This window comes from Alnus glutinosa, chromosome 1 (genome assembly GCF_958979055.1).
Source record: "Alnus glutinosa chromosome 1, dhAlnGlut1.1, whole genome shotgun sequence".
In the NCBI taxonomy this organism is placed as follows: Eukaryota; Viridiplantae; Streptophyta; class Magnoliopsida; order Fagales; family Betulaceae; genus Alnus; species Alnus glutinosa.
In genome coordinates this window covers 51,332,495-51,349,225 of record NC_084886.1, presented here as the reverse complement: position 1 = coordinate 51,349,225, position 16,731 = coordinate 51,332,495, and the positions used below count along the sequence as shown (strand labels likewise).

The 16,731-nt window shown below is 35.2% G+C and overlaps 2 pseudogenes; one reads left to right on the top strand and one right to left on the bottom strand.

Moving 5' to 3' along the window:
- The first annotated feature begins 614 nt into the window (after nt 1–614).
- Nucleotides 615–14,185, top strand: LOC133861514 (cyclic nucleotide-gated ion channel 1-like; annotated as a pseudogene).
- A 121-nt stretch (nt 14,186–14,306) lies between these two features.
- On the bottom strand, nt 14,307–15,901 carry LOC133861505 (plastidial pyruvate kinase 4, chloroplastic-like; annotated as a pseudogene).
- Nucleotides 15,902–16,731: the final 830 nt, after the last annotated feature.

Below are 16,731 nucleotides of genomic sequence, written 5' to 3'. Positions count from 1 at the left end.
ATCAGTTATCTCAGTAAATTGGGATAGGACTCTAATTAGCCAAAGTATAGTTTGATCAGTAGTCCTATCTCTGGTAGAATTGGGATAAGACTTATGGTCCAATCAGATAAGAAGAATGATCAGATCAGAAGTCTAAGAAGATATCAGATTAGAAGTCTAATAAAAGATCAGAGTCCAATTAGAACTCTGACATCAATTCTAGATCTCGATTAGAACTCTGACAACAGTTCTAGATCGATAAGGAGCAGGAATTCTAATCCAGTTTTAACTCCACCTCTTTGCCTATAAATAGGTCCATACTCCAGGTATAAACTAAGACTCAATTTCATACATAGAACATTATTTTCTCACAGAAGCTAACTTAGGCATCGGAGCGGGATCCCCGGAAGGATCCCTAATTTTTGTTGTTTTGCAAAATTATTGAGAAGCACGAAGAACATTAGAAGAGCGTACAGATTCACACCATACCGAAAACTGTACCAACAAAAAGCGTTCCAAAACGCGTAAATGCTCCGGTTGGGCAGAGGTTTGACAATGGGTTACATTGTCCTATCCCGTTGAAGGGCCCTTGCCCACAACATGCTACTTTTGATGTTACAAAACCTGTCATCATCATGCATTTGGTACAAAAAATTGTTGGTTTTGCTGGAGATGATCCCCAATTGGCGAAGCAACAGGTAACAACTTGCCACTTGCTCAGTGGGTTTTGCTGGGTGGGTTCTTTCGTGAAGAACTACACCGAGCAACGGCTACTAGCCGTCAATGTCCGAGAAGGAGAAAGAATTGCTTGGTTGCGGCAAAAGCTGCCGAAGTTTGAGATATTCAAGCCAAACAACATTACACAGCTGTTTCATGCACGGTTGCGTTCTGGAGTTTTTCAACCGTGACTACGAGGTTCGGTTCTTCATGACGTGGATTTCACGGGCGGGGTCGTTCAGAAGGAGAGAGTTCTTGGCGATGGAGAGCCTTTTCAAGGCTCACCCACGTGGGTGTTTAATGATTCTCTCGAGAAGTATGGACTCTAGAAGAGGGAATAGGATCCTAGAATCCGTCTTGTGTACGAGCAAGATGCTGAAAGACTCAGAATCGTGGCCGTCGGTGTTACGGTACAAACGTGCACGGTAGAGTGAAACACCGAAGCCACACGCGGACGAAGACGACGTGGAGTACAATGGACGAGTACAAGTGTTTTAAGAAAGGTTAGAAAACGCTGCGTTTTAAATAGAAAGGAGGGTATTTTTGTCTACATATGTCTAAAAAATTGCAAGCGCCGTGCACGTGAGTCACTTCCGTCTCTTCGAACAGCAATAATGGACAGAAGGGGTACATTAAAAATCTTTACAATTTTATGAGGTCCAATTAATGAAATTAAAATATTGGTAAGTAAATTACAAATTACTGTCAACTTAAAAAAGATAAAGTGTAATTTCTCCTTTTATCTTTGTGGACTTTTCCCAAGTATTACGATGGATTCATTCCTCCAGCCTCCCACCAAACAAAATTTCTTCAAAAACTTTTTAGCTTTTAATTTTTATTAAAAAGTTAGGTATTTATTTTCTTTACTTTGGCTTCTGAAAAATTTTAATGGAGCCTGACCTCTAAAATTAAACTTTTAGGTCCCTACCTGCTTAAATAATTCACTTACAAAAAAAGATTATGGTCAAGCGACCAACTAGAGCAGCTCCACCCGAAACTCTTGGCGAACTCCTTTTCTCTCTCATCTAGAAACTCTCCAGAAAGTGTGTGTTCGCCCGGAGGGGAAGCCGGCCCTGGTTTTCTACCTAGTCTTTATGGGCTAGTGTGGTTTTTGTTCACCTCACTGGTTCGAGTGGTAGGTGCTGTTTGTTCTCCCAACTTTTGGGTTATAGAGTTTTTGGTCCTCCCGGTTAGATCCGGTGGAGGTAGTTGGTCTCCAGCTTTTCGAAGCTATGGAGCTTGGTTATTTGCTTTGTATTTGTGTTTTGGTGCAAAACATATCTTTTGAGACGTCCAAGGGGGAGTGACCGTTTTGTGATTTTTCCAGTCATTTTTTGAGTAGAACTGAGTTGATACGCCGAAAATATTGCGACACGTTCCCCTTTTTGTTGCTCGCCGTCAACCTCTGATTTCACCACCTCAACTATCGGTGGTGTTGGACCTCAATGCTCGTAGCGTGGCTTGTACACGTCTTGGTTGAGGCTGGGTGTGAGGCCCATGATCCAATTTTTCCAGCCGGGTTGTGGGTGTTTTCGGATCAGCTGGAGTTTCGGCTACAGAAGGGGACTCCTGTAAAACACGCGCCTCCTCCGAGGTGATTTTTCTGTCATTGTCGGCTCGAAGTTGTGTTTCTGCTTGTGTTTTTTAACAGTGTACCTTTGTAATTTTCAGACATTATGGGGATCTGTTATGTGCTCTTTGTAACATTTGTTTATGATCTGGATAGCTGTTGTTTTTGTATATTCTTAATTTTTATCACAGTCTACCGTTGGTAGCTACTTTTAAGTCAGGATTTCCCTAATTTAGTGGGTAGAGATTCCTCATCTCTAGCCACTGTGATGGCCTTCGGGCAGATGAGATTTCGCCTTCGGGCTTTATATTAGCCTTTTGTGCCTATGTAAGTGTTGGCTTTTGGCCAAGTGTATTTCTCTTTGGGGCTCTTTTCAATAATGAACGTTCTTACTCGTGTTAAAAAAAAAAAAAAAATCACTTATAAAAAAGAAAAAAGAAAAGGACAATACTTAATGCTTCGTTTCGGCGTAAATTGTTTTCTGAAAAATATTTTCAGCATTTTTCGGTGTTTGGTAGGAGCGAAAATAATGGTCAACGGAAATTATTTTTAGTTTGACTGTAAAGGCCTCTTTAATTTTTTGAAACAATTTACAGTTTTAAAAGCAGTAAATCATTTTCTAGGTTTAAACTCTTTATATTTTCATGCACGTGTGTGGGAATCCACCACCGTCGGGTACTGGAGTTTGTTGGTAAGCCAACTCTATCGCCAAAGATCCCTAAATTTTTGTATCCGATTGCCGGAATTCGGCAGTACTAGTCGAATTTCGGCGGACCAGATTCCGGCCAAACTAACTAAAATCTTACCAATACGGTCGATCGGAAACCAGCTAGTACAGTCAGATTCTATACATTTTGTTCGAATTCCAGCATACCAAATTCCGGCCAAAGTGGAATCTAGCCAGTACAGTCGGATTTCAGCCAAACTGGCCGAATTCCAACTAGTTTGGCCGAAATCCGGTTCGCCAAAATCTGGCAGCAATGGCCAGACGTTGCCAGATTCCGGCAACGGTTGACGGATTTTGTTTTACGCTGTTGGTGATTTTTTCGTACGAGCCAAATGCTAGAAAATATTTTACGGCGAAAAACATTTTACGTCGAAACAAACGAATTAATAATAATAATAAAAAAATCTATCTATTATATTGAAAAACATGGCAAGAAATCCATTCTAATACTTTAAAATGAAGAGAAACTGATAGTGTTTTTTCATTAAATAAGGTGAACCGCCAATATGATCAGACTACCTAGTGGTGAAAAAAATGAAGAAACTGGTTAGCTTGTCGCATGCAATCTCAATAAAATGGACAAGCATATATATAGTTGGGAGAGTAATGCTAAACGTTATTCAAATATATATATATTTTTTTTACAACTAATATGACTTTTAAAATTATAATTAAATTTATGATACATTGTTGAATTTTTAAAGCCACTCTCTGCCATTCTTTGCTTTGTCCAAATCCTGATCTTGCTTGCTCCCCCACTCTGTCCAAACATGTAAGTATTACGTCTCAGAAAATGTTGGACCTTAGTTAAGCTTACTATTTTGGGTATTAGTGTGTGTAGGCCTATTTATAAGTTAGCCTTAGTTTATTAAATTGGTTAATGGACCATAACTTAGAGAACTAGTAGCAATTTTTTAACCGTTTTTCTTATATTTAGGAAACAAAATTATTTTTTTACTTTCCTATAAAAAAAAATCTCCAAAATAGACTCTCTTAATTTTTCCTATACCAATTAAATACTTTTTTTTTTACTCTTATTCTATTATTTTTTCTGTTTCCTACTTTTATTTTTTTATTCATTTATTTTCTTCTCACAATTGCTCTCTCATCTTCTCCGTCACACCAAATGGCGGTTTGTTTTCGTTTTGTTTTGTTTCCAGTTATCCAAATGGTAGCCAAGTTGTTTCGGGGAGATTCTTCGATCTTGAGCTCTACTTCAATGACTGTTTCAGTTTCGGCAAGATGACTACAGGCTAAAAGGAGAGAGATAGCTACAGCTAATTTGATCCATGCATGTTAGAAAGCCATAGGAAGAAGCGGGTGAGAGGTAAATCCCGTCGTTACTGGTTGGATGGGGCTCAATCGACTGATCTCCGTTCAAATCGAAGGATTCGCCGGGCAAGCACGAAGCTGCAGGCGCGAGGGTGATTGAGAGCGGGGTCGTACTGGGTATTGCAATTCTTGCACGTTCTCAGGGTAACTTGGTCATTTGGTTTCGCCGAGCATTGGATTGCACGGATCGGCGGCTACTCAACGCTCGTCTTCGACATTTGTATTCGCCGGAATAAAGGAACAGCCGGTGGGCTTTGGGAGGAGAGAGGAGAGAGATGGTTTTTTTTTTATTAAAATAATAAGTTGGGAATCAAAATATGTATATATAGGGTGTTTGATGTGGAGTGTTTTTTTTGACGTATTTTCTGAAATTTTTCTTAGATCTAAGGAGGGGAACTATTTTAGAGTAACTGTTACTAATACTCTTAAAAACTTTTATGCTTTGAAATGTTCTTAATTTTTTTTTAATTTTATTTACAAATAAAGATTGTCCAATGTATAGGGCCTAGTTTAGCACGTAGGCAAGAGTGGAAATGCCCTTGAGCTTGAGGGACAGAAGTCCCCCCAATTTTTTTTTAAATTCTCTTAAATTTCATGTTTTTAATGAGTTTGGCCCCTAAAAATTAATTGTTTACCTTTAAATATCTTTATTTTTAGTTTCGCCCCATCATCTCAAATCCTTATTTTGCCCCTGCATGTAGGGAGGGCTCAGACCCTACAGGAGCTGGCGTCCTTTATAGCCTATTAGCTTTTTTGGTTAGTCTTGTAACAAAAATTATTCTCATTCGACTAGCCACAATTTGCCTAAGGAATTGGTTAACTGCTAGGCCGGTTCAATGATAAGCCAACTAGGAATCCGCCTATCGCCTATCGCCTAACGCCCCTCAATTTATAAAAGCCCCCTAAAAAAAAGCTTTTTATATTAAATTTGTCCAAACAAATAAAAATAAAAAAGTGAAATGCCTGAGAAAAAATAAAATGAGAGGAGACCGTTTGAAATGCTATGAGAGTTTAGGATGAAAAAAAAAAATGACTCCTACTCCTTCTCTAGGCATGAAGGCATCTCCGTATGGGGTTGGATAATCGGCCCAGTTAAGGTTCCCCTTACTGAATTGCTCATTCAATGAGTATTCTCAATATTATGCGCGCGTTGAAGAGGCCGGCCTTCTTCATTCTTTTTTAATTCATTCACTTCAAGGTTGGTTTTGAATGCTGCATAACATCATCTTAATTCAACCAACCTCTACCGTACATACCTTTTGGTGTGGCCACTAAATAACTGCTTATACACTAAACAACTAATATGAACATCATGAGCTGCCCTATAATAAATCCACATTGGCCCGGCTCTACCCTTAGGCGACTTAAGCGGTCGTCTAAGGCTCCCAAGAGAAGAAAGCCCCAATAATAAAATTTATATTAGTAGAAATAAAAAAAAAAAAAAAAAAAAAGGAACAAGGTAGTAAAAAAATTAAAAATGGCCCGTTTATTTTTCCAATGAGGAGAGGGAGAGGAAAAAAAAGGCCCAATTTACAATACACAAAGGATTTTGTAAATGAAATAGAACAGGTGCTTTATTTCTTCACGAGAAAACCAACAATCAAGGCTCATAAACATAATTTTGCAAAAAAAAAAAAAAAAAGAGATTTATCTCTCTGCAGACTCTATAACTCCCACATAGAAAAACCAACCATTATTTGTTTGGAACACAATGATTTTGTAAAAAAAAAATCATTGCCCATTCGGCGACTCAAGAACTCCAACATAGAAAAAAAAAATCAACTATTAGAATCCAATAACACAAATATATACTTTTTTTAAAAAAAGACAAACACACAAATCAACGGTCTCTCTCTAGCAAATTACCAAAATAACTCTCTAAAATGCATTGCAATTTTCCCCGACAATCAGAAAGTAAGATACGTATAACCACCGCTACGAGCTCGCTCGCTTGACCACAGCCGGCCAACTCTCGCGTCAGCCTCTCCGCCTCCCCTTTTGAAAATCTCTCGCACTGTACGTAAGCTTTCAGTTTTGTAAGAGGAAGAAAGAAGACGAGAAAAAAGAGAGATAAGAAGAAGAGAGTAGCAGGTGGACGTTCGGATTTGAGTTTGAGTGTTCAAATAGTCTAGCATCGAGCAGTGCGTGAAGTGGGCTGAAGTGATGGAAACAATAGAAAGCTGACAAGGAAGAAGGATTTGGAGGCTTAAGGCGATACAATCATTTCAAAATGGTATTAATTTTATTAAATTGTATTCTTTTTTTTTAGTAACTTTTCAATGTCATTTGTGGCTGTGTTAATAGCCACACTTTATTTTTATTTTTTATTTTTATAAAATAGTATTATGTTATTTTTGTCAATAAAAATTAAATTAGCAAATTAATATTAAAGATGTAATTACGTAAAAGGGGTTATTGAAGTGTTATTATTCATAAACATAAACAATACATTTTACATTTTTATATTTTTATAAAATAGTATTATGTTTTATTTTTGTCAATAAAAACTTAAATTCCTAAATTAATATTAGCAAGATGAAATGATTCTAGTCAATTATTAATTAATGCGCGGATTACAAATTATTAGGCAGGTCTAAAGTGTTGTATTATTTTGTTATGAAATTAAGCTGATAAACCAGGTTCAATTATTTTCTAGGGTAAAATTTTTATTTATAAATGTTAACTAAAAATATGCGTTAGATATGAAAAACGTTAAAAATAAAATAATAAAAAATTAATTGAATCTAAAAAATAATTTTTAACAAATTTATTACTATCAATATGATAAAGTTGTATCTAAAAATTGAAAAAAAAAAATTAAATTTTATATTTAAATATAATATAAAAATTATTTTTTTTTTAAAAAAAAAACTTATTAAATATAAAAATACCTCATCTAAAATTATATTCTTAGGCCTCGAAATATATTCAGTCGGCCTGATTCCATGCACCCCCAGGCTCAGACGACTCTCACTTCGATAAAGCACCACTTTCGAGTCAAAGTATAATGATCACCATTCTTGGAGTAAAATTCCAAATTAAAGCAGGACCTACTTTCTTTTTGTATTTTTTTTTCCCTTTTATTTTGTTTCATCACTTTTAGTCTCTTATTTCTTGGTTCTATAATTTTTTTTCATTTCTTTAATATTTCATATTTCATGCTTACTATTAGGCGCCATTAATTTTAATGGGTTATTGTTACGAGTTTCGATTGTTTATCATCACCATGCCATTGATTTTAGAACAAAATTAACTAAATCTTAGTTACAATTTTAAAATTTTTATTAGTAATTTTACATCTCAAAAGGCTAGAAAAATATTTTTTAATATTCATTATATAAAATTTATTATAATAATATATATTTAAAATTAAAAACCTCATTTTAACTTTTTTGCGTTGGGCCTCAGTTTTCCTTGAGCCACCATGGAGATCCACATGCTCGCATCACCTCATATATCCATAGTGTCTCCCAATCCAACCCCTCCTTTAATTAATAACATATTGGATTTAAGCATTTGTCCTAGCTAGCTATTTACACCGCCTATTTTAGGTGGCCGTGTTGACTTTGTAACAAGTTAATTAAACTTTCTTAATTATGTACACAAGAAAAGAAAATAAATTAAAAAAGAGTAATGCTACACATCATCCCTTTTTTCTCCTTTTGTCTCTTCAAAATTGAGGTGGCTCTTAAAATCACCATTGAATTTTTGATATATTACTCTTAGATTTTGATCCAATGGTAATTTTAAGAGTCACATCAATTTTAGGAAAAAGAGGACAAGGGGATGATGTGTAGCATTACTCAAATATTTTTGCTTCTGCACTGAAAAATTTCTTCTTCTTCTTCTTCTTCTTCTTCTTTTTTTTTTTTTTTTTTTTTTTTTTTTTTTTTTCATTTTCTAGGAATTTTGATTCCTCAATTTGGAGAAAATTAAGATAATTATCTTCTTCATTTTCTAGAAGAGAATATGAGCAGGAAGAAATGCCTAAAATTAAAGAAAATCAAGTGCTGATCAGATATATAGTCAAGGATTTATTGTTTCTGCAGTTTTTTTTTTTTATACGGATATAGACCATGCTACAACGATTCCGTTTACTTTTAAATTATTTTTTAATATGAACACGAACTGATATTTACTTTTAATCAACTAGTAAAAATTCCTATGATGCACAACGTACATGGGGAAGTTGCACTTAGAATAGATGAAAAATGGTGTGTTTAATCAAATATTTCCCATTTTTTTAGGAACCAAATTTCAGCCTTTTGTGGCACCAAAAGAAGTTCGTGGTGTCTACTAATTAATAATTTGGAGGTTGAATATTCTTCATTTTGGATATTAATTATATAACGGACTAGGTCAGTTATGCGTCAACGCGGGCGACAGCAAAAGAATGAGGAGAGGTTAGCATCTTCTTCTTCCTAATCCTCTAGATGTGCTAATTAATTACTCACATCTATATAAATTTCACTGATTCTGTACGGCTGAAAGGCACCATTATAGCATCTTATAATTACAAAGTATAATCAATTTGTTTGTTATATATTAATTGTAATTAGCACCTTAGATTATATAGGCTTTCACACATTCTATATATGGTCCCACTATTGCATGAGTTGAAGAAAGAAAATGACAATATACATGCAAATATTAATTCGATTCTTTGCTTGTTAATTACATTATGCTCGATCAGGAATTCGGATATTGAGCAGCAATCAAGTCCCCAAAATTATGGAGTCGATCCAACGTCGGGGGGGATCATTTTTAAGTACTGGCCGGCATGCGATGTTTGTAGCGCCGGCCGGGTGTGATTGCAGTACTATGTGTGGACCCTTTGTTCTTTTACCTTCCTGTGATCAACCAAGATCACAAGTTTCTTGCGTTAGATAGAAGATTAAAGGTCACTGCTGTTTGTATCCGATCGGTCTTCGATTTGATTTATCTTGTAAATATCATTTTGGGATTTCCTTGTCCTTATAAAGAAGAGGACGCTGGTCGTAGATGCGAACGAATTGTGTTAATTATAGGTGCTCCGCAAATAGCAAAGAGGTACTTGAGCTCCTACTGCATAATTGACATCCTTGCTATTCTTCCCATCCCACAGGTAAGGGAGACTTTATATCAGGATTTTTGGTAAGGGGTGACAAACTTGTATAATTTTTTTACATCAAAGTACCCATTCATCCATTCGTTTCAAAATTATGATTTCAATTTTTCATAATATCACAAACACAATAGTATAAACTACTAGTAAAATAAACTAACAATTTATAGGGTTCAAGAAATAGGGTAGCTTTGAGAGTCGATTTGGCACCCTGGGTACTCAAGTTTCACCTCAACCCCCCATTTCTTTTGTGTCTTCTTCACCAGACTGATTTTCTGATATATTGGATATTGGATTTAACGAATTAGCAACTAATGAGAAAATGAGCAGCCGAAAATGGAGTGACGACAATTTTACAGTGCCTCAAATCAGCCCTTCATCTCTCAAGAAAATCAGTTGTTTTGCAACAAGAAAAATAGTCGGCGAAAAATTCAAATAAAAAAGGTTTGTGGAAAAAAATCATATCTAAAGGAAGGCCTTAAAATTTTTAGAGAATGAGAGAGAATCTAAGAAAAAGTTAAAAACCCATAAACCAAAAAAGAAAAAATCAGATCAAAAGGAAACCAAAGAGGAAAAAATAAAATAAATAAATAAAGAGAGAGAAAAGCTCACCACTGTGAATTGATTGTGGCGTGAATTGTTTGCAATGGAAAAAATGGAGAGAGGGAGCAGGAGAATGAGAGAGAGATGGAAGATAAACTGAGCAGGCGAGTGGTTTTTGTCCAAGGGTACTGGTTCAAAATTTTAAAAATCAAAATGTTTAACACGTGTCATTTTCTAGGCAGTTCGATGTAACGAACACCCCAGATTGTTAAAATTGGGATCCAGCAATTTGCCGTGGATCCTAATCCTACGTGGGGGAAAGGAGGGAAAGCTGAAAAAGGAGATGGGTGGAATTGTTTTTCAAAGGTAAAAAGGGTAAAAAAGGCAAAAAAAAAAAAAAAAAAAAAAAAAACTGAAAAGGTAACATACACGTAAAGTGAGAAGTGCGTGAGATCGTGGGGGGGGGGGGGGGGGGGGGGGGGGGGGGGGACAAAATATGAGGTTAAAATGTAAAAATATTTTTTTAAGGGGGACAAAAACAAATTTTTTGGGGGGGACAAAATTAAAAATTTACATATTTGAAGAGAAATTTCCAAATTTTTGGGGGTGACGACTCTTACCCTCGTGTCCACCCCTATATAGTTACATTTTAATATCCCAATCTAAATCGGTGAGTCGAGCTAACTTTAGGTCTATGATTTAGGTTTGTCATACAACTGGATGCCGTGACAGTAAAAAACAGCCCTTAGATTAACACTAATAAAAATAAAAAATAAAAAAAAAATCCAAATACTGATCTAAGGTCTGAATTTTACTTTCACATCAGAGTCGTATGGTAGTTGTAGAAAAGTCTATGATTTAGCATTTCTCACAATGAGGTCAGTGGGTTTTTTTCAGCAATTTCTTCCCCTATATTAATGAAGTAGATCTTACTACACATGCTTGTTCATTGTAATTTGCCCAGGTTTTAGTTCCAATTATTGTTTCAAAAATGACAAGCTCGGAATTTTTTGAAGTAAGGAAGTTCCTAAACGCATGTGTTGTTCTGCAATATGTGCCAAGAGTCCTTCGAATCTACCTATCATGGAAGATGCATATCGAAATTTCCGGAAAACTCGTTAGAAGAGTATGGATTAAAGCTGCATTCAATTTTTTTTATATATATCCTTGCCAACCATGTAAGTTTGATTAACCCATCTTAATTTTTTTAATGTTTATTTCAGTTTTGCTTTAATAAAACTTTACGAAAACTTTACTTATAACCTCTGATCTTTCATCATTTTTACAAATAAGTATACAAGCTAGCTCTAAAAGTGTTAATTTAGGGTATTCATCTTCTAATTTGTTTCAATTTCAACAATCCGTTAGAATTTTTCGTTAAATTCTATCAAAATTCTCAAAATACCCCTTAAAAAAAATTATAAAATTTTTCAAAAATTCAAGCATAAGTATTTTTACAAATTCTTTTAAATTCTTACCAACACTTAAATGGCTAAATCCTTGCAATTTTTTTTCCTTAAAAATAAAAATAAAAAAAAAATTTAAAAAAAAAAAAAGAAGAAGAAGAAAAGAAAAGAGAGGTATTTTGAGAATTTTGACTGGATTTAACGAAAAATTCTAATAGATGATTGAAATTAAAATTGAAATAAAATAAAATGAAAGATTGATACCATAAATTGACACTTTTAAAGGTTTGAGTATTTAAATGCAAAAGTAATGAAAGATTAGGGGCTATACGTAAAGTTTTTCCTAAACTTTACATTTCAAATGAAAATACCTTGGGAATTAATCACAAGAATGCATTGCACTCATTCTTTATATATGTCACATGATCACACTTTTAGGTATTTGGTGCCTCTTGGTACTTTTTCTCTATCGAACGATAGATGTCTTGCTGGCATAGAGCTTGTGAAAATCATATTGGAAGTAGCCCAAGTTCTTTTAAATGTGGTCGCAGTTTAGGAAATTACACATTTCTAGATGATGTTTGCTCTATACAAACACCAAATGCAACACTCGTTGATTTTGGAATGTTCCTTGAAGCCCTTCAATCTAGTACTATATCGTCCACAAATATTCCACAAAAGATCATGCACTACTTCTGGTGGGACCTCCGAAATTTGAGGTTTGCACATATATATTAGACTGTTAATTTGTTGCTCCAGATCGAATAATTTCTATAAGTGCTTGCATGTTATTAATAACCATGTCTTGTTACACATTAATTGAATTAGGTTATTATCTCATATATACATTAATATAATTGTCCAATTTTTGTAGTTCTCTGGGTCAAAACCTTCAAACAAGTGCCTATTTTTAGGAAAACTGCTTTGCAGTTTTTATTACGATCTTTGGTTTGCTATTGTTTTTGTACTTCATCGGTCATGTGCAGGTTGGTTCTCGACATCTTTTTTTTTTTTCTTTCTTTTTTAATATAAGTTTAGAGTACGTAATTTTGTGTCATTTCTATTTTTGGAAAGGTTAATAAGAGTTGAAAGTTTTCTACATGGACTAGTTTTTGGGTAGAACCGTAGAAGTCTTGTACATTAAAAAATTTCTTAAATTCGACAGAAGGTTTTATTAATTAGTAATTTTGATGTTTAAAAGTTTTTTATAGACCACAATATTAGTTATGAGAAGGCCAACTGTATATGAGTAATCTTATATACTACACTCACATTTTGCCACTATTCTAATATGTTTACCATTGCTAATTTACTTATTTATTTATTTTTTTTTTAAAAAAATATTAAAAAAACAATGGTTAATCTAAAGGTGAATCGACAGTATCACATCAGCGTAGTGGGATATTGATGGGATGCGGCATAATATATAGCATAACTCAGTAAAATAAATGATTAAATTCATTATTTTTCTATAATTTGATAAACTAAACTTGTTGTGTAAAAAGTCAGAGACAGAAGCTGAGAAGTTAGAAATTGAAGTTGTGAATTTAAAAATGGCAGCTGTGAATTTAAAAATGTTAAAAATGGAAGCTGAGAAGTCGGAGGTGATTAAATGCAAAATGAAACCTATAAAATTTTGGATAACTAGAAACCAGCTCCCTTCTGATATGATAGGACATATCGTCTCCTACATACAACACAGATTGGAAGAAAATTAAGATTTTGTTATGGAGAAACCAATCTCTCAATTTCCCAATTATCTTGCAAAAAATGAGATTAAACGTCATCTTTGCTTAACCCTGCTATGAAAAGTGAGTCTTTTTTTTTTCTTTTCTTTTTAATCTTTCGAATAGAGTAAAATAGACGTTCAATTGAAAACTATATTATTTTTCTTGTGAAGAAATGTAAAAGAAAAAAGAAAAAAGAAAAAATAAAATAAAAAGTTGAAAATATGTGAACTAGTATAAAAATGGATAGACAATATGATTTTATTTTAAATGAATTGAATTAGATATTTCGGGTGCAGTTGTTCATTAAGCAAGAACCCCATTTTAGCATTCCTATTGAAGACCACGAATTAGAGAAAGTATTAACCACATTTGCTTTATCACTCTAAAAAGATTAGTAAGTTGTAATTCAAGCTTTCTAATTAGAATTAATTATAAAGCCCAAACTTATCTAATAAATAACTAGTATGAGACTCAATACCTACGAGCTCTTTATAATTCATCCACTTTCCATGTGAATAATTAATCTTTTTAATGGGAGACTAACTTTGTGATATGTTAAGAGTTGGCACATTCTTTGATTTGAAAAAAGTAAACAAAAGTCGATGATAGAACTGGCCTTGGACATTGCAAGTTGTTTTAGTTCTTTACGATCAATAATCCATGCACCCTCATTTACTCATTTTTATATTGGACTTCTTCTCATTATTATCCTCGTTCTTTGCAATCTAGGTGCAAATCCTTAATAATGAAAGTGAATATCTGCTGCTATTGATCTGAGAATCTCTCAAGCCATTGTACTACAATGAAAACAACTACATTTTCCGAGAGGGAGAACCACTTAATGCGATGATCTTCATCACGCAAGGTAGTTTATGGTGCTTCAAAACCAATAATGGTGAGAATGATGAGGGAACCGCCTCAAGCCCTCAGTGTATTGATAAAGGTGAGTTCTACGGAGAAGAACTTCTAGAGTGGGAATCGAACCTCCCAATCTCCACCAAAACTGTCAAAACCCTAACAAAAGTTGAAGCCTTTGCTCTAACGGCCGACAAATGGAAAATTCTAGTTTCTAGGTGAGCAGCTTCCATTGCAAAATGGTTTGCACAAGCAACTCGTGGGCGCCTTAATGAAAAGATGAATGAAATTAAATTCTCTCAAAATGGCTTAGCATAGCAGTATTGTTGTTGAAAAGCAGTAGTTTGTTCTGAAGGTCTTTGTGTTAAGTTGTATACTCCACAAGTTCAACTAATTAACACATCAACATCTTGAGACCCTCTAATGTTGCTGCATATAATACAAGGAGAATTATTTACTGAGTATGAGCAGAGATGGGCTTACACTAAAACAGGTGGCTGGACAGTACAAGAGGCTTCAATTCTGCCTTCATCTTTATGGAGCTGCTGTGTAAGATCCCATTCAAGAATGAAACAGCCTTCACAATATGTTTTCCTTTGTTCAATATGATGCAACTTGCCCTGCATAGCAAATCCCAAGCCCTTAATTTAATCCACTCAACATTTATTATTCATGTGCATTTCTACCCTGCAAAAAGCAGGGAGGAAAGAAAACAAAACACACATGCATGCACACGTGCAGACACACCCGAAATAGAGGATTAAAAGAAATCCGCTGACAACTGTTATGAGACTCGAGAGAATTATAGTAATAATTGCCCAGCATTGAATAAGGAGTAGGTGATTCATACGACTATTGAAAATGAATGTTTGACGTAGCAATGTAGGCTCTGGGACCAACCAAAGCGATGGACTAGAAGAACAGTAGTGTAATCTCTAGGAAGTTATCAATATTGCCATCTAAAGGCTAACATATTCAAAGTTTAGCTGTATGTGTCACAAATAACAGTATCTACAGTCACCAAACATTCACAAAGAAGAAATCAATAATACTCATGCAACTTTAGAGTAAGTCGAGACCAGTAAATGAAATATTAAGTCACCCTTACCTCCTTCCATTGGCCACATTAGTTATCTCAGTTCTGGCAGGCACACCAGACTTGACAAGTGACTCCAGGACTTGACTTGCCCAAATGACTGGCACATGCGCAGCGCCACAAATAGATAGAATTTCCTCTTGCATATCAGCCAACTTTTCCTACCCACACTCAACCGCAAGATCTCCTCTAGTAATCATCACCCCGAGAGGAATGGGAGACTTCATTGCCTCCAACAGCAAGAGAGGCAATTTCTCAAATGCACTCTTTGTCTCAATCTCGAGAACAATTCCTAGGTTCCGAAGCTTCCGCTTCTCCAATTCTTGGTGGTGCAAGACAATATCATGAACATCTCGGACAAATGAAACCCCAACCATGTCAGCATGAGCGGCAACAAAATCAAGATCCATAAGATCCTTGGAAGTGAGGCCTTCAACCCATACATTGCTCTCTGGAAAGTAGATGGATTTCTCAAATCCAAGCTTAGCACCTCTTGGACCAGCATGAGTGATTGAGACAATAATGTCGGAGATACTAGTTCCCTGGGTTACTCCCCAAATCTTTCCATCATCAAAAGCAATGGGATCTCCAACTCTGGAAAGTAGATGGATTTCTCAAATCCAAGCTTAGCACCTCTTGGACCAGCATGAGTGATTGAGACAATAATGTCGGAGATACTAGTTCCCTGGGTTACTCCCCAAATCTTTCCATCATCAAAAGCAATGGGATCTGTTAAATTTTAAAGTGTATTTTCTAGAATCCATAGTTATTAATTTTCTTGTTTTGAGTGATGTAGTGAGGAATTAATGTAATTTTAAATGTGGGGGGACTCACTTGCACATGATGGATGACACATGTCATTCTCTCCTTCTTAGCCTTTCCACCCTACCATCTTCTACCTTGGTCATCTAACCATCACTACCCTCATTCAACCCATTTCATCTTTCAATACAACCTTATACCTTCCCAAGGAACATTATTATCATTTCATGTACAAATTCGTTGTTCTTCCTTGGTCACATGAAAAGTCATTCTTATCTTCTTAAGTTAAGTGTAAGAATACTCTAGAACCCTTCCCTAACCCTTATATATACCCTAGCCATGCTTTCAAGTCTCTCATTCCATCATATCCCACCAAAACATTCTTCTATCTTGTGCAAGTGTTGTCCAACCCAAGTTTTTTCTATTGTTGTATTATTTCATAAATAAGAAGTACATTTTCCATTTAGTTTTGATCATTCTTCTACTTTTGGTTGTGAGTCCTTGGGCTAGTGTAACTTTGTTGCACTACTTGAGAATCGGTTGTTCCTAATATTTGGACACCGTATTTCTCTACATGGTATCAGAGCTTCAAGGGTGGTGGTGATTCATCCTTGGTGAAGAAGATCAATTGGTGGTGTGGAAATGGATTCGGGTGGACAGTTTAACGATTTTGGGGTTGAGGTGCTCAACCATTCTAACTACAAGATATGGAGATCATGCATGGAGTCTTATCTTGTTGGAGAAGACTTATGGGAGGTTGTTGGTGGTGGTGATGTGAATCCTCCGGAAGATGCTCCAGAGAACGTTGATAACTTGAAGAAATGGCGGATAGCGAATGCAAAGGCAGAATCTATCTTGAAGAGATCTATTTCCCATGGGCTATTTGAGCATATCATTAGGTGTAAGTCGG